General features: G+C 46.2%; 1 pseudogene; it reads right to left on the bottom strand.

Moving 5' to 3' along the window:
• Positions 1–104: 104 nt before the first annotated feature.
• On the bottom strand, positions 105–26,426 carry LOC136536896 (tetratricopeptide repeat protein SKI3-like; annotated as a pseudogene).
• Positions 26,427–27,001: the final 575 nt, after the last annotated feature.

Genomic DNA, 27,001 nt, shown 5'->3' with positions numbered 1-27,001 from the left:
ATGACGTGCTGGAAGCTGACGCGCCTGGAGTTGAAGAGGAGGCCGCTCGGCCTGTCAGGCCCAAGAGAGTGCGCAGGCCCAATACAAGGATAGTCGGCCCAATGTGGCAGGTGTAGAGAATGTATTAGTAGGCTGTAAGGGAAGAGAGAGGCATGAAGAACTGTAACAATCACAATTGGTTCTAAATCAGAGTACTCGTCGTCGTTCGTCGTATACTTCCTGCTGCCTATTTCCTTCCGATTCCAGTTCTTCCTTCTACCGAATTCCTTGTTGCTAACACAGATGCATTTGGAAGTACACCTCCGCAGGCCTCAGTTCTGCACAACCAAACTGGGAAAAAAAGGCATTGAGACTGAAACCAAACAGCTGACTGAAAACCCAATAATGTTCATTCGAAGGCTGGTTCAATTCGCACCTGGGGGCCATGAGAACCATTCCGGTAGAAGGTTTTTCTCCCACTTGGTTTTGGAGCCAAGGCTGCCCTCAGCTTGAGCCAGTAGCAGTGACACGAGAGGTAATGAAGCATGTGATTTCTGCTGGGCCTTTCTGAGGCTGGAAGCTGCGCGGGATATAAATTGAGGAGCTACAAACCTCCGGGCAATTTCCATACAGGTTGCACCTATCAGTGATGTTTCATTCAGTACAAAATCAAATTACATAAAACAGGAATATTTTATAATTAGTAATTAATCAGGCCTATTATAGCGAGTAGCTCTTTCGTGATAGAATTTCTCTTCTCCATAATGGTGTGACCTTGCTTTCATCCCTTAGGACATAACCATCTCTTTGTCACTTAACTGTCAGCGCCCACTACTTGAGTCTTCTTTGTAAGCTCCTTTTCAAGCCTTGTTTCAGCCCCTATCTCTCTGGCAATAAGTAAAGATATTTCAAGCTTTGGATAGGCCAAGAAAGTTCAAACTATCACCAAGAAAAAACTGTCTCCCAAGCTTTAAGAGGTTACCGTTCAAAACAAGGTAGGTCTATACGAGCCAATTGCAATTTCTTTTTCCCATTCTTTCTTTTTCCCATTCTGTCTTTTACGTTACTTGTCTTGACTACGTGTGGGCTGCATATTTTAAGTGAAGCGGTAGCCATTCTAGTTCATCTAAAATTTTCATATATAGTTTATTCCTTACTAATATAATAGCATCCAAGTGGAGCCCCTTTTCTTTGTCTTTTCCGAGGGTTTAATATGCTCATAAGAGGAAGAAAGCAATAGCTGCTTTTTGCCCACGAGGGCTGTGGGGTGGGTGAGGTGAGACAGAAGTAAATAATACATATTCATTGGAGGCATCCTGCTGTCCAGTTCGGGAAAGCAAGTGATTGATTAGTTCCATTGGTCTATTGGCTTCAGCTTCCAGTCTACCTCATTTCTATCAAAATAGACTAATACTCTCAGGACCATGCAGGGAAACAGTCTAAAATTAGAAGCGGGGTCCTTCACACCGCGTCCTTAAAAGATTGGATCAATTTAATTCCACAAAATAAATTATCAAGAAAGTATCATCTAAGCACATTTTTCCTTAATTCACTATTAGCATAGTGAACAGTTAGTACCACTCAATAACCAGTGCAAGGAATGTACTACATAGTACATATCAACATGAATAAGACTAGCAGAAAGTTTGTTGATCTGATAACAACCAAGTTTATTCCTGGATTCTACTGGAGAGAAGAAAACAACCAAAGTTTATTCCTGGATTCTACTGGAGGGAAGAAAGCAACCAAGTTTATTCCTGGATTCTACTGGAGGGAAGAAAGCAACCAAGTTTATTCCTGGATTCTACAGGAGAGAAGAAAACAACCAAGTTTATTCCTGGATTCTACTCGAGGAAAGAAAGCAACCAAGTTTATTCCTGGATTCTACTGGAGGGAAGAAAACAACCAGGTTCACGGTGCAACTTCATACCATAAACAGCAAAGGGTTTTAGAGAATCCTTGACGACTAATGAGCTATGTGAGAAGAAAGTGACTAACCATTAAGGAACAAGATGCACTGATGCAGCTATCTGGATCTATTTGAGTGCATGCCTGAGCAAGAGCTTTTTCAGCGCTTTCAAAGTTTCCATCCCACAGAAAGCACTGAGCACACGCCAGATTGAAAAGGGATGCCCATTTCGATGAGTCGCTACCATTCCTTTTAACGCATTCACACAGATTTATATCTATTTCATCAGAAGAGCCCTCCAATGAACATGCAGATTCAAGTTGCTTCAGCATTACCCAGCCAATCTCAGTATTTGTATGGTTTCTCAAGCATTTCATGTACTCATTCCTAGAGTTCGAAAGATCCCCTTGCACTGCAAAGGCCCGACACAGTTGCAAATGTGCAAAAAAAAGTATCCACACAGCTTGACGGGGTGGTTCTTAGGGCTTCTTTAGCTTGGGCAATGCAATTTTCATAGTCTAAAGATTGCAAATAGACCTCTGATGACAAAAGAAGTAGCAAAAACACCTCATACTGCATAGCTTCTTTCTCGTGTGGATTGCTAATATTGGACAACACTTGCATAATGAGCTTCTTCAGAATAACACAGATATGTTTGGGGTACTTCTCTTCCCGTGCTTTTTGGAAAATGGCAAGCACAAGCAGGTAGCGTGCGTCTTGGTTCCATGGTTCACAATGAACCCACCTTGAGAGGGCAAAAAAGAACATGAATAGCTCTCCTACCAAAGGCATACATTGTCAATACAACAAGTAGAAGATATACCTTTGCAGGTGGTGTATTGCATCAGGTCCACTTAGGTATTGGTGTTCACATGTTGCGAAAGAGAACTTTGTGTAAGTGGGGCAGGTAGCATAGCAAGAAACCATTGCACAGGCTTGAACATGATGTGGTGATCTTAGGCCCATACTGGATGTGTGTCCATGTGACGACAGAGAGGTAACCCTTATTGCTTTATGAGAAGCCATCCAATCTCCACTCCACAGCAGCAGGGATCCAAGTTGGTTTCTGCAGCATGTAGAAAAGAGAAAATGGTAAGCAATATTTTGACTCAAGCCTCAAGTTTAGTAACCTTTTGAACTCCTGATATAACCATTCCAAGCAAGAAAATTACCTCACTAAACTGCAGTCGGGATACATGTGCAGAACTTTTTTCAGGTAAGACAAACTACCATCAACACTCAGAGGCTTGTCAAATTCCGCACCAATCTAAAAGGATTGTTTTTATATATATTAGTACATCAAGCATGTACTCAAAATAAACTAGTTTTCCATAGAAACATAGAACACCAGTATTTTAGAATACTTACAGCCTTCCCAAGAGCAATATTCGAGTGTACTTCACTCATCACTTCATAAGCTGTATGCTTAGGAGGCATATTCAACTGAGGCAGCTGGAGACGCTTGGTTGGATGCAAAGCATCCAATGCAGAGATAATGAATTTCAACTGTGAGTTGTAATTGAGTTCACCAGGAAGCTTGTGAATGATGGCAGCTGCAGAGTTCTTCCCAGAAATTCCATACGTCAAGGTGCATATAAATCCCCAAGCTGCAGTTGCACTCTCCGCCTGTATACCACTTAAATTTTCAGCCAAGCTTCTAGATACAGAAAGAGCTTCCTTGCTTTGTCCAATTTTCCACAATGCCAGAGCATATATCTGCAATCCATCAACACTCAACAGTCCTAGAAAATTTAGGAGTACTTGTTAGTTTGCAGGCGGTAGAGTCTTACCGCCTGTGACCGGAAGGTCCCGGGTTCGAGTAGCGGTCTCCTCGCATTGCACAGGCGAGGGTAAGGCTTGCCACTGACACCCTTCCCGAGACCCCGCATAGAGCGGGAGCTCTCTGCACTGGGTACGCCCTTGTTAGTTTATATGTTATATAGCATGTGGAAAATATTGTGAAAGGATCTACTGTCAATGCTATCTGGCAAATTAGGGAACGGAACCCTTCCGTTGCTTAAGTGGAATAAAAACAATATACCTTGAGATCTCAGCTCTTCACACTCCCGCGCTGCATCAGTTGCGAGACCAGCCTGCAATTAGTGCAATGATTAGAATCTCAGATGTATCATCCAAAACACCATGATTTTAGCTGCTTAGTGTGTTTAACTTCATCAAACCAGATGTAAAGTAACCGTTAACACTCTTACCTTGCACAGTGCACGGGCAAGATTCACTGAAACATCAGCAAAAGCTTGTCTATTGTCTGACTTGGAATTGTACATCATGCCTAAAGCAAATCTCGCTTGCAAGTAAAATGTGATAGCACTATAGCAGACTGGAAATCTAATCGCACTTCAGAAATCAAGCCATTTAAATTGTGAGACTCTGGGTAATGAGGTGCTCGCTGAACAGCCTGTCTTACAGCCATCAATACCTACATAATGGAACCAAGTATAAAGAAATTGATTTGTTAAAATAGGCACTAAGGTTTTAAGTAGCAGATTACGCACTAGAAATATCTTTATGACTTAGCAAATCATCATGTATCTCTTAGTGTCAACCAGTTAAATAATGTAGAATATAAGAATGAAGGCCAACTAAAAAAATTGGCACCGAGTTGAATAGACCATTGCCACCTAAAAGAGCCTCAACCATGAATATAAAACTGGATATATACCTGAGGTGAAAGAAGATTACTAGAACGGGCAGCAATTGTTCCAAGACCAATCTGGAACTCTGGCAGCTAATGCAAGAACATAATAGAATGAAATCAGGGCTAGCTTGGAGAAGAAAAATCAGAAAATTGTTATACTCACAAGTGAAGACATTATTGATGTTAAAAAAATTGCACTTACAGGTAGGATCTGCACAGCCCTCAAGCAGCTTTCAAAAGATTCATTTACAGGATTGCTCCTTTAAAATCACATGAAATAGAAAAAACAGCTTCAGTAACTAATTTTTCAGAGCACAGCATAGGAACCTTTTCCATGAAATGAGGGGTGAGGGGTACCCAGATTGGTGATAATTTTCCGCCGACATTCCTGCCCATGGCAAGGCCAACGAAGGATCAATGCTTCGAGCTCGATCAAATGCTTGTTTTGCCAATTGCTTATCACCAGACTGCCTGTAAATCTGAAGGCCAGACTATTAGATACCCCCTACTAGTAGCAGATATAAATCAGCTGTTGCTTTAAGAGCAGTACCTTTCCAAGGCATGCCCAAGCTTCAGACAATGACATGTCAAGATGAAGTGCCCTAATAAAACAATGCTGCTTCAAAACCAGATAACTTGACATTGAACCCAAAGTAACCCAAAAATCCTTATTAACTGGTTCCAACATCAAGGCACCCAGTGACATTTTCTCTGGCAGCTCCCTGTTGCACAAAAAGGAAAAATCAAATACTCTTAGACAACTCACGAAACGCCATCTGAAAGGTAATATAGTATTAGCCTATGCAACAAAGAAACCTACCAAACATTGGGGTTGAGTATATTGTTGTCATCCATGGAACAAATTAGATAAAGACAAATAGCCGTATCATTGTGAACATTAGCTTCCCAGGGAGTAAGATGCAAAGCACGTTGATATGAGAGTTTTGCACCATTTGCTGCTGACAAACATGTATTTCTCCGCTCTTGAACAGAATCTTTGAACATCTGTGCATCCATGCCCCTTTTGGTCTTCCCATCCACCCAAGGAAAGCATCTCGCAAGTGCGAGCTGACACCAAGCAGGCAAGGTATATGGTAGAATATAATATTATAACTCTTCACATTATAAGTAGATGACAAGCATACTTAAATGATGAAAAATCAAATACCTGAACATCTCCATGCAATTTCCAGACGCATGAAAGGTTTCCAGTCAAAGAAGTACAAATTCTGGAAGCTTCTGAAGCTTCCTATGAGAAAACAATATATATGGTGAAGCTATACAGCTATGGCCTATTCAATGACATTTAAAAGCTAGTATCAGATCAAAATACCTTCAAGAGGCTAGCAGCCCAACCAAAGGCCCCAGTAGTTACACAATTCCTTGCCCATGCAAGCAATGCAGAAGCAAGGCCAAAGTAAGCCGAATGATTACATGGAGCCATTTCCAAAGCAGAACGAAACTGCTCCACTCCCTGGTGTTGTGTATTTAGAGAGAAATTAAATAGTATTAACAATGAAAGAGATAAGGGCTAAATAGATTTTTGAATGGATGCACTGTTAGATTAGCATTGGCTGATTAAATCACGTATACCAGCAGAACAATAGATAGTTAAAAAAGCAAGCAGAAAACTTCCTACCTTTCTAAAGTAACCAAGCATTAACTGGATGTTTCCACTTTCTATCAATGCAAAGACCCTGGAACTATCAAGTTCAATAGCTCGTCCATATGACTGCCAGCAAAAACTGAATTAAGCACATTGAGAAGGCTCAATACAGCACACTGCAACAGTTATTAAGTATGCTCAAAACCGAAAACTGCAAGCCTTTACTGCTGCAGTGAACATGCCCAAACGGTGGTATGCCAGACCAAGTGCCTGTAGCCATAAATATGGAATGTTTAAATTCAATAACTGAACTTGAAAACACATCACATATAAGTTACACTAAGAAACCTTGGCAAGAGCAAACTGAAAAAGTACCCACCTCCCATAAATCTGCACATGTTGGGTAACCTCGTATTGCATGCTGAAGGCTTTGTATAGCCTCTGACCATTTCCTCTGATGAACCTAACCTTTCACCAACTATGTCAATACACAATATATACAAATTTTGTAATGCCTTATCCTAAACAAAAGCAAATTGCACACCTAAAATATTAGCAGCAGTATCTCCTTCCAACAGAAAAACCTTTGCAATTTTTAAAGAAAATAAGCAACCAACTTCTCAAGTAGAAGTTATAATAAGAGATATTGCTCCAGGCGTGTAAACCTTTCAAATATTTTCAAGACCAGCACAATCCAGATTTTTACTTAATAATGCTATACTAATGGTGAATGACCAACTGAGTCATGTTATCCTGCACAATCTAATTTCATCTGTCAGCTAATCTAAAAGGATAGCCACAGAATTGAGTTATTAAAAGTCACTAACATTAACAACTTAACATAAAGGTTTTGTGGGGTGGTGATATCAATGCCATAATGAATGGAAGTGAACACTGCCTCTGTATAAACTACAAGAAACATCAATGACAAATGGATGAGATTGCTATAAGATTTAAATATTGAAGGGGCTAGATTAGGTTAAATTTCAACCATTTTCATCATTCTGCATAACCATGTTAAATCTAACTAATTACTGCAAACCAATGCTGCCCTTAACCAATATGATTGGGTTTAGGCTTGGACAAGTTTGGACCTGTAGATTCCAACCCAATCCAAAATGAAGCCGTAAGATTCATTAACATAACACATCTAGTCCAGACCTCTGTTAATGACACATACTATTTGAATTCTTACTTCAACAGATAGTCCATTCAAGAAATTGCTATACAAGTTACCTGTAAGTAGCCAAGTCTTCGAAAAGCCCAGAACGCACGCGGTGACTTGCCAGCTGCCTCCTTGCACACAGCAAGCTCCAAGCTCTCCTTCCCCTCAACATCTAGCAAGTCACAGAGCGTCTCCTGCACCATAGCCCAGAAATAAAGGGGGAAAACACATTAGAACCCAGCACAAGCAAACGGACGAATACATTGGGCATATGAATATACACATTCCCACACATACACCAGCCGCAGCGTCGTCAGGGTTGAGGGTCACCGCACGCTGGTAGCACTTGGCCGCTCGTTGATTGTCTCCGCCGCGGGCGTAGTGGTGGCCGAGGAAGCGGAAGGGGACGCCATCGTTGGGGTTCAGCTTGGCCGCCGCGAGAAAATCTTCCGACGCTGCCGCGCGGAGCTTCCGCGCCTCTTCCCCGTCACCCTCCTGCTCTGCCTCGGCGCGGTCCCACGACGCCCTGCACGCACAGGACCAACCAGCAGGTGATTAGGCGCAACGGAGAAGCGCGGACGCGACCACGGGCTCAATGCAATAGACAAGGAAACCTACAAGGTTGTAGTGGTGGAGCGGGCTGGAGGGTTCGGCGGCGAGGGTTTGCTCCAGTTGCCTGCGGAGGTTGGTCTCCGCCGCCTGCGAGGGGATAGAAGACCAGGTCAGTAAGAAGTGAGGCGAGGGGGGCGGGAGAGTGTGAGAGAGATATAGCGGAGTACGGTTTCGGGCATGTCGTCGGCGAGGTAGCGCGGCGGGAGACGGCGGCCGGCGAAACGGAGCGTGGAGGAAAGGGGCTGAACCGCCGAAGCGACGGAAGGGCGATAAATTGGCTCTTGTCGAGTCTCCGAGTCCGCTAGTGGAGACACTCCCAGTTAGTGCCTCGGCAAAAAAAATGCAATTCTAATTGTGTCTTACATAAATTATCTACATTTTAATTTAATTGTAAAAATATAATAAATATTACGTCACCAAATAGACACACCATAAAACTATACTACACTTCTTTCAAATTCTAAAATGTTTTGGTTTTTCTAGATATATTGCTTTTACGGATATCTAGGCTGAGGTTTTTTTTTTTTTTTTGAGCTTTTAGATCCCGGTTTTTGAATATTTCAAAAGCCAAAAAGCTCCTGGAAGCTTAAATCCAGAAGCTCTCTACAGTGAGCTTTTGTGCTTTTCGTTTATGGGAGCTATTTAGTTTTTGAAAAGTCCAAAACTAGTTTAAAAGTGACCAAAAGTTCAAACAAACAAGACCACAGTGTATATCTAAGAAGAGAGGTAACCGGGCACCAGGCATCGAAAAGGAATGTGAGTAGCCTCCAAAGGGAAGGGGTGAACTCGGCTGCTAAAACTAAATATAGTGCTTTTGCTTGATTTCATGCCAAATAAACAAAAACTAATTAGCAAGATGTGTACTTAAAGTTTATCTAGTGTTCTCTATTTATTCATACCCACCAAGAGTTTTACAATCTAAAACTAAATAAATTTATTAATTATTAACTAGTCTATTCTAATATAGGAACGATAAAGGCACATAATACAAGCACATGCAGATAATGTAGATGTGAGAAGTAAAGAGCTCAAGTAAGGGGTACAAATTTTCCAGATGAGATGATGTACCCCGTGGCATCAGTTATCAAAATCCAATCTCTAATCCATTTTAGAGCGCTACCGAATTACGCTCTCGGTCATAGTATTGAGTTTGCCACAAATACCTCATCAACCAAGACAATTATTGTAAGCCACTAAGGCTCATTACCGTCACTCAACTCTTCTAGTCACCTTGGTGACATCCGCTATAGAGTTTTCACTAAGAAAGAGTCTCCTCATTCCACACACCAAGTTATCATTCTGTATAGTGTTGGGGGTAGTGTTGTGGGTAAAGATATGTAGTGTTCGGGGGTGTAAATACACTCCTCAAAAATGTAAAAGAAAAAATAGTGATTTTGACTACACCATATGTGGATCTTATGACATAAGTTTATACACTCACAAAACAAATTCATCCCCTCTAATTGTCGGTGTTTCGAGTAAACACCAATGAGTAAATTTCTAATATTGTGCGTCTGTCTCAGATAGTGTGCTAAGAGGACATGAGGTTTATACTGGTTTGGGCGGAATGTCCCTACGTCCAGTTTGTTGCTGCTGCTCGTGTTATTAGCACTGAAAAATTCATAGTAGGGGTTACAAACGGGCAAGAGAGGGACAAGTCACAAGTCTCTAATGAAAAGAACGAATGGGTGCCGAGAGCTCGGTCGCTACTCGACTATGTGTTCGAGGTTCGATGCTAGCGGTTTTGATGTGATCTGATCTGATGCGGTGTGATGCCCCTTAGTGGGGTGCCCTATTTTACCTTTTATAGGCCAAAGGAAAGCACGGGTTACAGCGGGAGAAAAGAAGAGAACGAGATACAGAGAAAGTCCTTCAGGGTCGTCGGGCCATTCTTTTCCTTATATAGTCCGAGGGGCAGGGTTACAGATCTAGAAACTAATCCTAGCCAGTTACAATTGCCATAGATGGCCAGATAAGAGTTCCTATTCTAACCGACCAGGATCTTGCTTGATCGTCAAATCTGTCTTGACTCCTTGCGCGGGACTCCGAACAGGTTGGTCGGGCTGCACGTCGTCTTTTGGTGGACCGGACCCTCTAATCTGGGCCGGCCCAAGCCTAGCCGTAAGGGTATAGGGGTTAATACCCCCACAGCTAGTCCCCGAGCACCATGTATTATACTACGACACGCCATTTTAACCTTCTCCGAACATTGAGGCTTGAGTTCTTGACATCTCTGACCACCGTATTCAACCGGAGAAGTAGGTTGTCCGAAGAATGTGTGGTGCTCTTAAGAAAAAAGAAAAAGATTTCCGTCCTGGGAAGTGTGCCCACTTGTATTTCTAAAAAGAAATGTAAGTGCGTCTTGAAGCGTAGCGTCCTTGATCATCAGAGGCGTAGGGGTCGAAAAACAAACACATTCACCGCAAGGTGAAGTGTGCCCACTTAGTCCCCGAGCTTGGTAGTAGGTGACGTAGGCACGTGGTGCCAGGGTCCAAAAAGAATTCCCAGTTAAGTTGAGAACCCAATCGTTGAACAGGCGATACGAGATGCACCGGTAGGTGCATCGTACCAATGTAGTCCTCGAGCTTGCTAGAAGGCGAAGTATGAGCCTTGTAGCAAGGTCTAAATAAATGTCTCTCAACTGTATGTGAGTACAAATCACATGTAGCCGAGGAGGGCGGTCTCCGAGCATTGGTCGGTACAGTCCCCGAGCACGGTAGTGGTCAGAGCAATCCCCGAGCACGGTAGTGGTCAGAGCAGTCTCTGAGCACGGCAGTGGTCTGGGCAGTCCCCGAGCATGGGAATGGTCGGAGCAGTCTCCGAGCACGGTAGTGGTCTGGGCAGTCCCCGAGCACGGTAATGGTCAGAGCAGTCCCTGAGCACGGTAGTGGTCGGAGTAGTCCCCGAGCACGGCAGTGGTCTGGGCAGTCCTTGAGCACGAGACATGAAGCGAAGAATCGAACGCCGCTTGTACCATTCTTTGGTGTATTTATTTATCTTCTTACTCTGTCAAGTCCAATCTGACACGTCTAGTCAAAAAAGCAGACAGGTATAGCATGTCATACTACCCTCTTACCCTTTCAAGCAAATAGTCGCTTGGCACCTGTAAGGAGGTGCGTCAGTGTGGGCCCTCTCACACTAGCAACGAAGAGGCACGTACACTGGTAACGAAGGGGCGCGTTTATTGGCGCAGATCTCGAGGTTGTGAAAACAACCGCCTGCGGCGCGTGCGCACGTCTCTCAAGAATCTCAGGCGGACGAAACGACGGAACTCTTGGTTATTTATAATATAGAACTGGTAAGTTACTTTTTACCGATCTCCATTACCATTCGCCGCCGCAGCCTTCTTCTTCCTCTTGCCAACCCTAATACCTCCGGGTTCATCACCAATCACCCTTCCACCATATCCACCTCCATCAGCAAGGGTGGATTCATGGCAAAGAGTGACACCCAGAAGAAGGCTGGAGTCATGGCAAAGGAATGGTGGAAGTCAAGAAGCAACGAGCAAACCATCGAAGACCTCATCACCATGGGGGTACTCCATAACAAGGCACTCGCAGGATGGCACGCGCCGAAAGGAGAAAGGTACCCCGATCCACAACCAGGTGAGATTATGGTTTTCGAAGATTTCTTTAAGCGGGGTTTTGGGGTTCTAGTGCACCCTTTCCTTTAGGGGCTCTGTTTGTATTACAAGATTGGGATTTGCAATCTGCATCCCAACTCAATTGTTCTTGTCTCCACCTTCATCCATCTTTGCAAAGCATATGGTGGCTTCCAGCCCCATTTCGACCTCTTTCGCCATCTTTTCTGTCTGTGGAAGAAAGGAAGCGGCGGCTCAAAGATAGTCAGAGGTGTGTACCTTAATCTGCGTGACGGGATGAAGGCCTAGTATCTGCACTGCCCTTAGAACACATCTTTGGATGACTGGTACAAAAAGTGGTTCTACATCCGCAAGGAGCCAAACACGATCACATTGTGCGACGTGGGGTTCATTCTGGAGAAGAAGAACAGCTGGTCGGAGAAGCCCGAGCACTTGGAGCAGATCTAAGAACTTCTTGAGATGATCCCATGGAAGAAACTAGATGGTCCGAGCGTGGTCGGGAACTTCATCAGCCGAAGGATCCAGCCTTGCCAGAGAAGGGTACATCCCGGCTATGAGTACCAAGGTAGGGCGGACCCAACTAGGACCAGGCAAGAGGCGCTTGACAAGATAGAAGTCAAAGCCAGGATTAGAGAGCTATTCAACTTAGCTGATCCAAATTATGTCAGGTTAAGCGACATCGAGCATGCCTTCAAGCTGGCCCAACCTCCCCCAAAGGTAAATTATGTTGCCTTGTGCCCGTAGAGTTATGTTGTAACAAAAACTTACTGTGTTGTCGCCTTTATGTTTTCCAGAGTAATGGTCGTGACAGAGCAGCAGTGTTCGTGTCTCCACCCCCTGGTGTGGATTGGCCGCAAGTTGCCAGCCCAACCGCCTAGACTAGCGCCAGGGTCGAAGATGTCGACTGGGCCATACTCGGGGTTGGGGAGGAGGCAACGGCCAGGGCTGCTAGCAAGCGGCCGATGGCCAGCAAGCGTCATCAGGCCATCTTCCCACTGTTAGATGATGAAACAGAGGATGCAGACATCTTCCGACTCATCCCTCAAAAGAGGAGGAGACAACTAGAGTCGATGGAGTAGGGTGGCTCCTCCGTGCCGGCAGGGATCACATCACCGACCACTGCAACGCAGAGGACAAGCAGCAAAGGGGTCGAGCACCAAGCCCCGGCGCCGGTACTAGTCGTGGAAAGAGACCCGATGGCACCCACAGTGCACATGGAGTAGGCATGGACGAAGAGACGCGCCTTCGCCACATCATTCCGTGCTTTCAAGCTGTAAGTATTTGTAACCTTGCTGAAAGCTTTCTATTTATATTGAATACTATTGTCTTTTGAACTTATCTCTGATATATTAGGTCGGCATCCACCGAAAATCCCAACCAGCTAGCCAGGTGTGACATAGCTTCGCCAGCAATGGCGGAGAGAACTGCCCAGCAGCCGGCTATGGAGGAACTTGTAGAAGAAAGTCCATCGGAGCCTCAGCAGACGAGCGGCCAGACGACAGTCCCCGAGCAGCTGGTCGAGAAGAGAGTTGAGCCAAGTACAAGTGCTCCGAGCACTAACCCAGCTGAGGGGGATACTTCGGCACCAAGGGGATCAGACCAAGCCGAGGAGCAGCAGCCGGAGGTGGCACAAAGCATGCTTGCCGATGCTACGGCTCATGGGAAGGCCATAGTGATCGTAGAGACTACAAACTCCAGGCAAGCGCCGCTACCTGAACAAGAGGCCAAAGAGGACAAAGTAGAAGAGGTCTTGGGCCGTCCCCAAGACAAGCGACAACATGTATATGTGTTGCGCTGGCGGAATGACCAGTGGGTTATGCACGAGGAAATCCCAGAGGTCGAAGAGACCATGAAAGTTGAACGAGCGACAAAACGTCTGGTGATGAAAGTCTAGGTATGTTTAGCTTGACCACTTGATCCTGCTATCTAGTTGAATTGTCTGACTTAGCTTTTTTACATGCAGGACTTGATGAAGACCGCAAGGTACCGAAAAAATGCTTCGACTAGATTAAGGGGATCATCGCAAGCAATAGAGAACTGACGGCCGAGGTGGAACGCTTGCGCCACCAACTTGAAGCCACCGACTAGGAGAGGACGAAGCAAGAAGCACAAAACCAGAACCTGGTCGTCCAGCTCAATAACAAAGAGCAAGAAAAAACAAGTAAGTTGTCATTTTATCGCAGCAAGTGCATGACACGTGTTGTTGCATTGTTGGTAGTAACAACTGTAGTGTAGGCTTAGAAGCTGAAGTAGTCTGTCTCCAAGAGGAGAATAGCCATGTGGCCGCAGAGTGTGTTCGCCTGAAGGAGGACAACGAGAAACTATCGCACGACCAGTCGCAACTCCGGGACCGCACAACTAAGATGAAGGAGGAACTAAAAAGTAAGTGTTCTAGACCACCTTGCTCATTCTATTGCCCGCCTTATCTTGTCGTGGCGTGACATTTTAATGTCTTGTGTGGTTTGCAGTTTTAAAAGTTAATGCCAAGAAACATCTAGAAGCCATGATGAAAGATTGTGACGGCTAGAAGGCGCAATGCCTAGAGATCACTAAGGATCAGGACACATGGAAGAACCGGTGCCAGAAGGTGGCAACTGGCATTTTGCCCGTTCTCGACCTTATTGACCCAGCGCTTACAGAAGAAGTGCCAAGGATGCCGTAGCTTGGACTGGTCGAGAGATGCCGAAAGGCGTGGGGATGGTTCCAAGAGTTCGTGAAGGAGGCGGGTGAGTACACAGGCGCACATGTGATAAGCATGGTGCGTGCCCACTACCCCTTAATCGATCTCAAGCGCCTGGAGGCTGGGTACCCAAAGGAGGTAGATCTAGACAAGGCCGAGGAGCTTCAAATGACCCAGCTAGACCTGTCTTCAAAGATAATTAGCGACATTAACCTGTGTGGAGGTGGGACAACACCTGTATAGGGTACGCCATCAACAAGTCAGCTAGAAAGGCCATCAATTGTGAGCCAACTGGTGAAACCTGCGGTCTCGACCAGCCAGGCATCGGCGAGGCCATCCTCTTCAGCTCGACCAGTACAAGAGTCCCTAAGACTCGAGCAGGATGTCGGGAGCAGCGAGCAGCGGGTGCCGCGTGCCCCGACCAGCCAATAGAATAGGCTAGAGCTATAGAAGAAGGACATAGTTGTGTTGTTGTAAACTTGGGCCTCTTTAGGCAAGCTTGTAATAGCGTAACTGTATATCATCATAAGCTTGTTTGCTTTGTATAAAACGTATTTAAGCTTGAAACTCATGTTGGTGTAACTAAGTGAGAACATGTAAACGTTCTGTTTAGTTGTACCATTTTACTCAACACGTCATCCTGAAAGGTTTGTACAGCCCAAATTTGCCATGTGGTCGGAGTGTGAGGTGCGTGACCTGTGCACACATAGACGTGGACAAGTCAAACCAGGGGGGACCTACCAATCACCCGTAGCGTAGAGAGCAGATCCCATGCATGCGTTGGGAGGAACCGGAGACAGGGCCTGCTCCAAAAACCCTAGAAGGAATGGTGGTCGGCTTTGACTGGCTAAGTTAGAATAACCACAAAATTCGAAGTGACACATTAGAGTGGTTGAAGAAATCATAATAGCTTTATTGAATGAAATTGAAAGTACAAGAGGAGTACATATCTTAGTAGTTAAGCATAGAAACGCCTAAGCTTGTCGATGTGCCATGAATTAGGTATGTCCGTACCATCCAGGTGAGCTAACCTGTAAGACGTTGGTCGTGTGACCTCCTTGATCATGAAGGGCCCTTCCCATGGAGTTGTGAGTTTATGGACACCAGCCTGATTCGTCTTCCACTTTAGGGCTAGGTCCCCGACCATGAAGAACCGCTCTTTAACATTCTTGTTGTAGTACCTATGCAAAACATCAAGGTATTTGGCTGTACGTACACAAGAATCAAGCCGCTTCTCTTCTGCACTATTCACTTCTAGCTCCCGCACTTCGTTGACCTTGCCTTCGTCGAAGTTCTCAACCCATGCTGATCTGAAAGCTATATCTGCGGGAAGGACTCCCTCAGTGCCATAAACCATAAAGTATGGTGAGACGTCGGTGTTATGACTGGGCTGAGTTCTAAGGCCCTAGACCACGGCTGGTAACTCTTTGAGCCATCTTCCGGGAGCTTTGTCATTTTCTCTGTACATCCTCTTCTTCAATGCGTCCAAAATCATGCCGTTTGCCCGCTCGACCTATCCATTAGCTCTAGGGTGCGCCACCGAGACGTATTTTACTACTATACTCCTTTCATCGTAGAAGTCCCAAAAAGTGTTCCCAGTGAACTGAGTACCTAGATCAGTAATTATACTGTTGGGTATGCCGAAACGGTGGATGACCTGGTCGAGGAACGTAACAGCCTTTTTTGAGGATGCCTGTACCAAAGGCATGTATTCTATCCATTTAGAAAATTTGTCGATCAACACAAAGACACATATAAATTTCCCAGGAGCTGGTTTGAAGGGCCCGATCATATCCAGTCCCCAGCATGTGAAGGGCCAAGAGGCTGGTATTGTTTGGATCTCATGTGCTGGTATGTGAATTCACTTGGCGAAGAACTGACAACCCTCACAGTGGCGGACTAGCTTCTCTGCATCGGCTACCGCTGATGGCCAATAGAACCCTGCTCAGAAAGCCTTGCCGACCAGCATTCTCGAGGCCGTGTGGTTGCCACAGGAGCCAGAGTAGATTTGATCTAGGAGATGCTCGCCATCTTCTTGGGTTATACACTTCATCAAGATTTCCTCCTTTGCATTCTTACGCCATAGCTTTCCATCGACGAGCAGATACTGCTTACTGCGATGCATTAGGTGCTCATTTTCTATTCTATCAGTGTAACCGCTGCCATCTGTTAGGTACTTGATGAAAGGTATTCTCTAGTTGGGCTCATGAGTGGTCAGAGGTGGCTCGATGGTGCTCGACGCCGGAACCGTAGCCACCAATTGCTTGTCTGGAGGCTTGTCGACCGTGGAATCTTCCTCTTCGATCGAAGGCGTGAGCATGTCTTGGATGAATACGCCATGTGGGACTTTGGCTCGGGATGATCCTAACTTTAACAGTGCATCCGCTGCTTGATTTTTGTCTCGGATCATGTGTGTGTACTCGATGCCATAGAACCTGCCTTCCAGCTTTCTGATCGATTTTGCAGTATGCATCCATCTTTTCGCTGGTCATGTCCCAGTCCTTATTGAGTTGGTTGATGACCAGAGCCGAGTCTCTATAGACATAGAGACGTTTAACACCAAGCTCGACTGCAATGCGCAAACCATGTAGGCATGATTCATACTCGACGGCATTATTAGATGCTGGGAAATAAATCCTGAGGACGTACCGGAGCTGCTCCTTGGATGGTGACACGAAAAGGACTCCTGCTCCCGCGCCGTTGATATTGAGAGAGCCATCGAAGTACATCTTCCAATACTCGTCGGACCCCTGAGAGGCAGGCGTGCTTAAGTCTGTCCACTCGACGATAAAATCGACGAGTGCCTGAGACTTGATTGTAGTACGACTTGCAAATTCCAAGGAGAAGGGGCATAGCTCCATTGTCCATTTGACGATGCGCCCGTTTGCATCCTTGTTGCTAATGATGTCTCGCAGAGGGTACTCAGTCATGACCACCACACGATATCCGTCGAAGTAATGTTTCAACTTTCGGGATGTTATCAGTATGGCGTAGATCAATTTTTGAATCTGTGGGTACCTGGTCTTGGACTCATTGAGTACCTCACTGATGAAATAGATTGGTCGCTGTACCTTGTAGACGTGGTTGGGCTCGTCGTGCTCGACCACCATGGCCGTGGAGACCACTCGATTAGTAGCCGCAATGTAAAGCAGGAGTGTTTCATCTTCTCTGGGAGCAGTGAGGACCAGAGGTGACGTAAGGTATTGTTTCAGCTGTGTGAAGGCAGCGTTTGCTTCCTCCGACCACTCAAACTTTTTGGATGCTTTGAGCAGTTTAAAGAATGGTAATCCTTTTTTGCCTAATCTTGATATGAAACGGCTGAGGGCGGCCATGCATCCGGTAAGCTTCTGAACATCCTTCACCTTTTTGGGCGGCTTCATGTCCAAGACAGCTTTGACTTTCTCCGGGTTAGAGCGTATGCCATTGTGACTGACGACGTTGCCAAGTAGTATGCCAGAAGGAACACCGAAGATGCACTTCTTTGGGTTTAATTTCCACTAGAATGTGTTAAGGGCTGCAAAGGTGCATTCCAAGTTGTCAACAAGGGTATGTGCTTCCTTAGTTTTGACAACTATATCATCAACATAAGCCTTGATGAGGTTGTCTTTTATCTCTTCTTTGAGGCAGGCCTGTATAGCGCGTTGGTAGGTAGCCCCGGCGTTCTTGAGCCCGAACGACATGGTCGTGTAGCAGTAGGCGCCGGAAGGCGTAATAAAAGATATCTTGATCTGGTCATCCTTTTTGAGAGCGATCTGGTGATAACCAGAGTAGCAATCGAGAAAGGAAAGTAGCTCGCAACCAGCGATTGAATCTATGACCTTGTCTATGCGAGGTAAGCCGAAGGGGTCCTTAGGGCAGTGTTTGTTGAGATTAGTATAATCAACGCACATTCTCCATTCATTATTCTTTTTGCGTACAAGAACCGGGTTGGCTAACCACTCCGGATGATACACTTCTTTGATAAATCTGGCTGCCAAAAGCCGTGTAACTTCTACCCTAATCGCCTCCTTTTTGTCGTGGGCGAACCGTCGTAGCTTCTACTTGATAGGTTTGGCCTTATCGTTGACATTCAAGGAGTGCTCGATCAAGTTTCGAGGTACACCAGGCATGTCAATAGGTTTCCATGTGAACACATCCATGTTGCTCCTCAAGAACCTGACGAGCGCATCTTCCTATTTGGGATCCAGGTTGGCCCCGATAAGGGCCGTTTTGCTAGGATCGCCGTCGACCAGCTAGATCACCTTGTGCTCCTTAGACTTGATGTTCTTGCGTGGAGCCTCGAGCTCTGGGATCTCTAGGTGGTCGGCTGAGGTCTTCTTGGCATCGAGCATGGTCTTGGCCATGCGAATAGAGAGGTCATGAGCCTCTACTATTTTGAAGCTGTCGTCCTCACAAGTATAAGCTGCGTATACGTTGCCCCTGAGGGTTAGAACTCCTTTCTCGGTAGGCATCTTGAGCACCAGATACCTGTAATGAGGTATGGCCATGAACTTGGTGAGCGACGGTTGACCAAGAATAGCATGGTAGGTGCCGTCGAAGTCAGCGACCACAAAGTTGATGTAGTTGGTGCGGAAGTGGTCTGGGGTCCCAAATTGCATAGGTAGCATGATCTGCTCAAGAGGTGTAGAGCTCTGTCTGGGGAGAACACCCCAGAACTGTGCCTCGTATGGCTTGAGATCCGCCTGGGTTATCTTCAGGGCAGGCAGACTATTCTTGAATAGTATATCAATGGAGCTACCACCGATCAGCACTCTGTCGAACTGAACCTTGTTGATACAAGGATCGAGGACCAGGGGAAAATGTCCTAGCTTAGGTTTTGCAGCCCATTGGTCCTTTCTGCTAAAGGAGATCTCACGGTGAGACCACGGAGGGAGCCGCGGATTGGTGAGGAGGTTATCGGTGTTGGCCATGTTCAAGCAAGCGTGAGCGAGCAGCTTGCGTTCTCGTTTGGTCTCGATGGACACTTTGCCTCCGATGATGGTGTACACGCGATCGATTGGCTTGATGTACTTGTGACAGGGATCTACGTCTTCATCGTCATTGTCCTCGTTGCGCTGTTCCCCTGCGTCATTAGGCTTGTCGGATGTATTCGGAGCCTATTTACGCGTGTAGATAGACTTGAGAACGTGGCAATTCTCCATAGTATGGTTTGACTTGGGATAGTTCTGGCAGGGCCCTTACAATGCTTTGGCATAGTCGTCTTCATAGTTATGATGTCCGCCACCTTTTTTAACGGTGTTGACCTCGCCGTCGTCTTCCCGAGCACGCTTGCCCCTATAATCGTCACGGCAGTTATGCCGCTGATTACGTTGGTCACGGTGGTCGTGGGAGTCGTTGCGCTGGTTGCGGCGGTCAAAATTGTCGTTTTGACCACGGTTGTCGCGGTAGTCATCGCGGTGTGGGGGGTGGTCGGAGCATGGAACCCTTGCTGCTTCTTCGATAATTATCTTTTTAGCATCATCGGCGTCCGCATATTTCTTAGCGGTGGCTAGGAGCGCTGTGACCGATTCAGGCCTCTTGCGTAGGAGCTTGTCCCTTAGGGCATCGTGGTAGCGGAGGCCAGTGATGAAAGCCTCGATTGCCTCATTGTCAGAGATTGATGGGACCTTGAAGCGCATCTCTGAGAAATGCCGGACGTACTCGCGCAGTGGCTCATCTTTTCGATCCTGAATTCATTGCAGATCATATTTGTTGCCGGGTTGCTCGCAAGTAGCAATGAAGTTGTCGATGAAGGCTTGCTTGAGCTCTTGCCAAGAATCAAAGTAGTTCGCCGGCAAGCTGACCAGCCATTGGTGACCTGCATGGCCAACAGCGACTGAGAAGTAGTTAGACATGATGTGCTCGTTAGCCATGGCTAATCTACACATAGTTTCGTAGAGCATGACCCATAATTCGGGGTTCTCCTTGCCGTCGTACTTCTGAAGTTTCTCGAGCTTAAAGTTCTTGGGCCATATGACTTGGCGAAGGTGTGGAGTAAACTGCTTCAAACCCGGCGAGCCGTGGGCAGTGTCATATTCCATACGGCGATAGCTTTCATGGGATGCATGATCGTTGGCTCTCTGGTTGATGCGAGCGCGCAGATCACATCCTCCGAGGTAATGGTGGAGATCGTTATTGCCATCATGGCGATCTCGGTTGCCATCTAGATTAGCCCTGCGACCGTGGTTATCCAGATTGTATTCGACGCCTTCATCGTCATGATGCTAGAGCTCGATGTGGACAGAGGCATTAGATGTGATGCCAGACGAGGAGCTGGAGTCACCCTCTTGGACCGCGTGGACGGATCCTTCTTGATAATCCTCAATCTAAATCATGTTGACGAAGTTGCGTGGCCTCGGCCGAGGTCGATGTACAAAACACAGATCCGAGCAGCATTGTATATTATACGCGTAGTTGGAGGTAGTGTTTCGCAGGCCATAGGGCTGGGCCTGGTAGTTCTCTGTCGAGGCTTCATACTCGGAGAGCCAGAGGCCCATCGCGGAGGCTGGCTGGCGATGAGCGGAGCACCCTTTAGGAGTAGATATGACCACGAGATCTGTACCAAGTTGTGCAGGATGGCTAGCCCAAGCTGGTTAGGTAGATCTGTTGTGGGGAGCGGTTACCTGCTCATTAGGTTGACTTTGAATTGCACTTACCAGAGCTAGGGTTTCAGCGAGTTTGGTGCTAACCCGATCGATGGAGTCGAGCAGGTCGGTGTTGTCGATCTGCTTCCCTTTGTAGCGGGGAAGCGGACGATGGGTTGTTGGCATGGCTGAAGATGATGCAGGTGTGGTCAGAGCTAGACGTACCATGGTCGGAGCCAGATCCATTGTGGTTGGAGCTGTATCCACCATGGTCAGAGCCATATCCAAGCTGGTCGGAGCCGTAGCCGATGCAGGTGAAGCAGTGGTCGACGTAGATTGAATCCGCGCCTCCTCTGTAGTCATGGCGATGAAGTCGTTGGAGCCGGTGGTCCAGGTGATCTGGCCAATGGTGAACGTGAGGCCGTTCGGCGTAGCCACAGAGCCAGAGATGATGACCATCTTGTTTGCTTGGAGAGCAGTACGCACACCCCCTACCTGGCACGCCACTGTCGATGAAATATGGTCAGCAGTCTACCTAGGGGTATGCCCAAGATAGTAGATTGTCGGTAGACAGATGCGCAAGCCACAAACAAGACGGTGACGCAAGACAGACACGAGGTTTTATCCAGGTTCGGCCGCTAAGAAGGCGTAATACCTATGTCATACGTCTGATTGTATTGCTATATGTCAATGAGAGATGTTTTTTAGAGGGGTCCCCTGCTCACCTTATATAGTCCGGAGGGCAGGGTTACAGATCTAGAAACTAATCCTAGCCAGTTACAATTGCCATAGATGGCCAGATAAGAGTTCCTATTCTAATCGACCAGGATCTTGCTTGATCGCCAAATCTGTCTTAACTCCTTGTGCGGGACTCCGAACAGGTTGGCTGGGCCACACGTCATCTTTTGGTGGACCGGACCCTCTAATCTAGGCTAGCCCAAGCCTAGCCGTATGGGTATAGGGGTTAATACCCCCACACACGCTCCTGCTATATGCGATGGTGCCCGAGGCATCATTCGATGGAACAACACTTGCTGAGGGGGCGCTCTTTAACTCTGAGATCATGCAACGCATCAAGGGGGCGATGGAGCCTTCGTGGGATGATGTGGGTGCCCCCCTTGACTTCATTTATCTAGTGCCGGGGCATCCTCCGATGCGGCCAGAGCTAGGTCACATCGTCTTCATAAGTTTCCCCTTTCTGTGTCTTTTCTTCAGTTGATTTTCTGACCTCTTGATACTAACTTTGAGAGGAACAGGACCAACCGAGGGACCTCATCTTTATGGATCACCTAGCTCCGTTGCTGAGGGATTCGTTTGTGAGGGTGGTGAATCGCATCAAGGGCGAGCAGCTAAGGAAGGCGAAGGAGGACAAGAGGTGGAAAAGACAGCAGAAGCTGCAAGCGCGGGAACGGGGGGAGGACACCGACAGCGACAACTACGATGATGACAGCAACGACGATGAGATAGCCAACGATGTCGAGTGGGGCATCCTGGAGAACGAAGATGCCTAGATAGGTATTGGTTCGCCCTTGCAGGAGTCAGGACCCTTTCCATTCCACGGAGGGGAGGGTATGTCCGGGGAGCCGGTGGAAGCAGGATGTACCGTCGGCCTCCCTCAGGAGTCAATAGAGGCGGGTGACTCTGTCGCCACGCCTAAGATGCCGGCAGAGGTGGGCGGCCCCGCTGTCGCGCACCAAGAGTCAAGGGGAGTGAGCCTCTCTGCCTAGGAGCAGGGGGTGGGCTCAAAGCGGCCTCGCCCTGACAAGGCAGAGTAGAGGTCGAGGGGTTCACCCCCCCCCAAAATGTACATGATGACACATTGGGTCGGCTTGCCCCGCCATGCCTAGGTCGTTCGCCGCGCGCTGGGCCAGCCTATCGCCGCGCCTGCGCCGCGTATGGGCCTGCTGGCTGGGCAGCAATCGCCATGCCTCTAGGTCACGACCTAGGTCGTCCACTGCGTGCCCGTCTGTGCTGGGCTGCTGGGCCAGTTAGTTGTCGCTGGCCCCTTTTTCATTTTGAGGTATTTTCTAATTGAATGTTGAAGCAAACTTGTAATATCAATATAAAATTGTGTAGGTGTCCAAAAATGGTGAAACTAAGTTTGTTAAGTTTCTAAAAATCATGATCTACCTGTTAATATATTTTGTTCACATAGTCTGATAATAGTCTTGGAAGCTATATAATTAATTTAAGATACTTAATATTATAAAAATATAAATTTATAGGAATTGTTGTGATAAATTGGTGATATTGTTGAATCTAAAATTTGTATAGTAGGCTCCTAGCAATATTAGGTGCTCACTGTAATTTTTGTAGCTCCAGAATAATTAGTTTGCTAAATAGATAATGATGCCCTATTCCGAATAAACATTAAATGGATAGAATAGGATAAAGAAACAATTTGGGTTTGTATAACTAAAATAATTGTTGGGAAGTAACGCCTTATTCGACAACATGGATGCATAGACCAGCGTTAGAGCTATCTCGTTAGCTTGTGAGGCGTGATCGGATTTCTAAGCGTTTCGGCTATCGTTGGTTATTTACATCTATGCATTTGCATTAATGCATATCATATAGGTACAATGATGGATCAACGGATCAATTGAAGGATGATTGGGAATCCAAAGATGGTGTAATGGTATTCTCTCCAGGAGATGATGCAATGGGCTTTCTATCCAGTTGATGGTGGATGATCTGAAGATGCAGATACTAACTTTTAATATATATCTTACCCAGGCAAGTCCCAGTGCATAACCCCTACTTTTCTGTAGTTTAAATTATATTTGTGCATTAAGTTTTAAGGAGTTGAATGAAACCCACTTGCACATATATATCTTTATCCTATGCGTCTTACTAGTATTACAGGATCATGTAGAATGCTATGCTACAGGACTCCGGTAGAAGTCGAGTGATTGCCTGTCACTCGTGAGAGATAGGAAATATATTACTATATTATTATCACTTGGAAAATATAAATGGTGGAAAGGAAAAATGGTGACCGGGGTAGAGATATGGTTTGGGTATTGGTGGGTGTAAGAGGTTATGTCGCCGTGGACACGGGGCATGGCTTGGTTACACTGCTTTCCCTGTCTATGTCGGTTAAGGACCGGCCGTTGCATAAGGCTCTAGGCAAGTCACAGACTTATTATCCTGAGAAAATACTTGGGTATGGGCACTTGAAAGACTTGTTGCTCTCTTATCGTGGATGCGGCTCTTTTCCGAACCGACTGTCTTGGTGGTTTTTGGGTTAGGAGGTCCTTATATCGCACTAAGTCTAGGACTCAGGGGCGGGGGCTTGGAGTCCTAGTTTGGACGAGGACCTAGACACCTAGGACAGGAGGGTGATAGGTTAGTCCTACTTGTGCCTGGGGTACAAGCGGGGCATGTGTTTTTTAGGTACCTAGCTGGGGGCATTGATTCATGAATCGTCGGCGTTCCGGTATGGTTTGTCTGCGGTCTAGCATCATAGTAAGAACTAAAAGATGAAAGATGAAAGATAAAAAAAGGAAATCTGATTGCTTACCACCTGTTTGAATGTAGCACATGTGCTTACATAGAATGGTTAGTTAATGAACCAATGCGGCTGTTAATAAAAATTGAATATAAGGACGCACGCTTAGTAATGCTTCCTGCAGATGCAATAAACCCATAAGCCAGATAGCCTTGCATAATCCATAGAGTCTTTTCTTCATGCTATCGGGTAAGTCTTGCTGAGTACAATTGAGTACTCAGGGTTTTATTTCCCCCTGTTGCAGGTGACAGGTGGATGCTAGAGCTGACCTTTGTGTGTGGATTTCTCCTAGTGGGCTCAGAGAGGATTTTCTTTACGCTGCGATCATAGTTTTCATTTATAACTCTTACCAAATGTTTTTATAAATGAAAGTTTATAATCTGTTATCATAGTTTATTTATCAATGCTTCATCATGCCATGAATGGCTATTTATTTCCGCTATAATTCTGATCACATATTTATATTCCGCTGTTAACTTAAATTGTTCATAACTCTGATAATATGATTACATTCCGCTATTATAATAATAAATATTATACTATGATGTTGTATTAAAAGTTATGTAAGAAATGTTTTAAGAATGATGTAAGCTTTATTCTCTCATTTGTGATCCTGATGGAAAAATGTGGATTTTCGGGTTCTTCCTCAGGGTGTGCCCGACGGAACCGTGTAATTTAGTGTTCTCCTTCGAGTGCTTAGTGTCTAGTGGAAGACGAGCGCTCTTGGGAGGCATTAGATTAGGCGGTTCTACCACAGGTGGTATCAGAGCGCAAATAAGGAAATAAAGCTTCGAAAACCTTTTCTAAACTAAAATTTGACAACCTATTTTTGCAAAAAGTTGGGGCGTTCAACTGCGAAGTTATATAAGTAGCCCTATTACTATAGTTATGTATCTAGGATAGCCAGCACTCTACTGACTTAGATAGGTTTAATCAATTTTTCTGTAGGTACACTGACTCGAGCATAGTCCGATAGTAACGACTAGCTATAGGGAGAGAATGATGTGCCCAAAATTTGAGAATGTTTGTCATATATGTTGGCAATAGTGAAAGGACGTATAGGACGTGCATCCATGCGTATCCTATTTGTGCATTGTAGTGTCGTATTGCTGGTAGATACACCATCCATAGGTGTCACGCGTGTCGTATTGTGCACGACTGACTCGTTTCTGTTCTAGAGTTAGGTCTACACTATGGCTTCGTGCTCCATATTCACCCATGGTTTACGCCTGTCATGACCCACATCTTCCTGTACCCCTTTTCTGCGCTCTTGTCGGACCCTTGTCCTATAGTCGTACTATTCAATAATGGCCTCGGGCCTCGCTCGCCTCGAACGCGCAAAAAATTTGGTCGATTTATTCATAGTGACCTCACACAGGAACCCTGGTGGACCGTGTCAGAATGCTCCACCTTTATAATTAGAGCCTGGCTTAGCCATTGGTACCACCACTCGGTGTACTTTAGCTCGCTTAGCTTTTTCTTTGAGTTAGCTTTTCACTCAGCCTTCCTCACAACCATCGCCAAGAATGGTAGGAGCCTGGGTTAGTAGTTACTGCCTGAACATTGAGGGTTTTCCTAGAATCCTGCATGCCACCCTATAAAAGCTCAGAGTCAAAGGTCGTCCCGAGTATGAGGGCCATGAGTATGAGGAGCATGGCACCAAGTGGTGTGAGGTTACCATCTACATCGGGAAGAGTGGAGAGTTCCCTGACCTCACTAAAGCCTGGAGTGTGACCACAACCGGGTTTAGCTTCATCGACACCTATCAGGTTGTGGCCCACAAAGCCTTGCGGTACCTCTACCAGATCTATGAGGAGCCCATTGCTCGTACCCCCATGAGGTTCTTTCCACCTTTGGACAAGAATCGACGGGCATAGAGGGCTTGCATGGAGGCTTTGCAAGGGCGGGAGGCATAAGAAGATAGTCCTACCATGATGCACTTGACCACGTACCTGCTTGCTCTGGATGAGCAGTATGGTCGACAAGCTATGGAACTGAGGATCTACCTCCGGTGGGCCAAGGAAGCCGAGATCTTCACCCAGATGCTCTAGGTGCAACTGGGCGAAGCACATGCCAGTGCTGCAGCTGCTAAGAGCCGGGAGACTGCCATGTTGGAAGCTCTGAAGGAGGCTAAAGATCGGCATGTCCATTAGCTGTGGGAGGCCTATCTTGTCACCAGGGCCAAGCGAAGGACGTTGGTTGCTAAAAGGCAGCATGCCCCAATCTTGGAAGGGATTCCTGTCCATCCACCAGAAAGAAGGAGAACCAGTGTTGCAGTGCTGTCAGCACCTCCACCCTCAGAAGTGTTAGAAGTCGAGCCCTTGGTTCCTCTCACTTAGCTATTGCCCTGAGAAGATGCAGACCCATAGCCAGAGCGGTAGAAAAAATCCACCGAGCTATGAATGAAGATGTGTGGTCTAGAGTAGCTTAGTTGCCTTAGGATGTTGTACCCATAGTAGTAGTGCTTGTTGTTGCTGTTCTCTGGTATTGTACTCTTACCGTTGTTGTCGTCCATAGTTGTTGAAATCATCCGACCATAGGTGAATGATGTGCCATGAATGGGAGCCTGAATGCCTGTATGATGTACTCGTATAAGACCATTGGAATATGCATTTTGTTATTTTGCTGTGTTTATTGCGTCCACCTACCCTTAAGTTTTGTTAGACGAGCTTAAAGTTTTCAAGGGTGATATTAAGTGGGTTACAAGAGAAGTTGTCAT

Source organism: Miscanthus floridulus, chromosome 2 (assembly GCF_019320115.1).
Source record: "Miscanthus floridulus cultivar M001 chromosome 2, ASM1932011v1, whole genome shotgun sequence".
NCBI classification, from domain to species: Eukaryota; Viridiplantae; Streptophyta; class Magnoliopsida; order Poales; family Poaceae; genus Miscanthus; species Miscanthus floridulus.
This window is presented reverse-complemented; position numbering and strand designations above follow the sequence as displayed.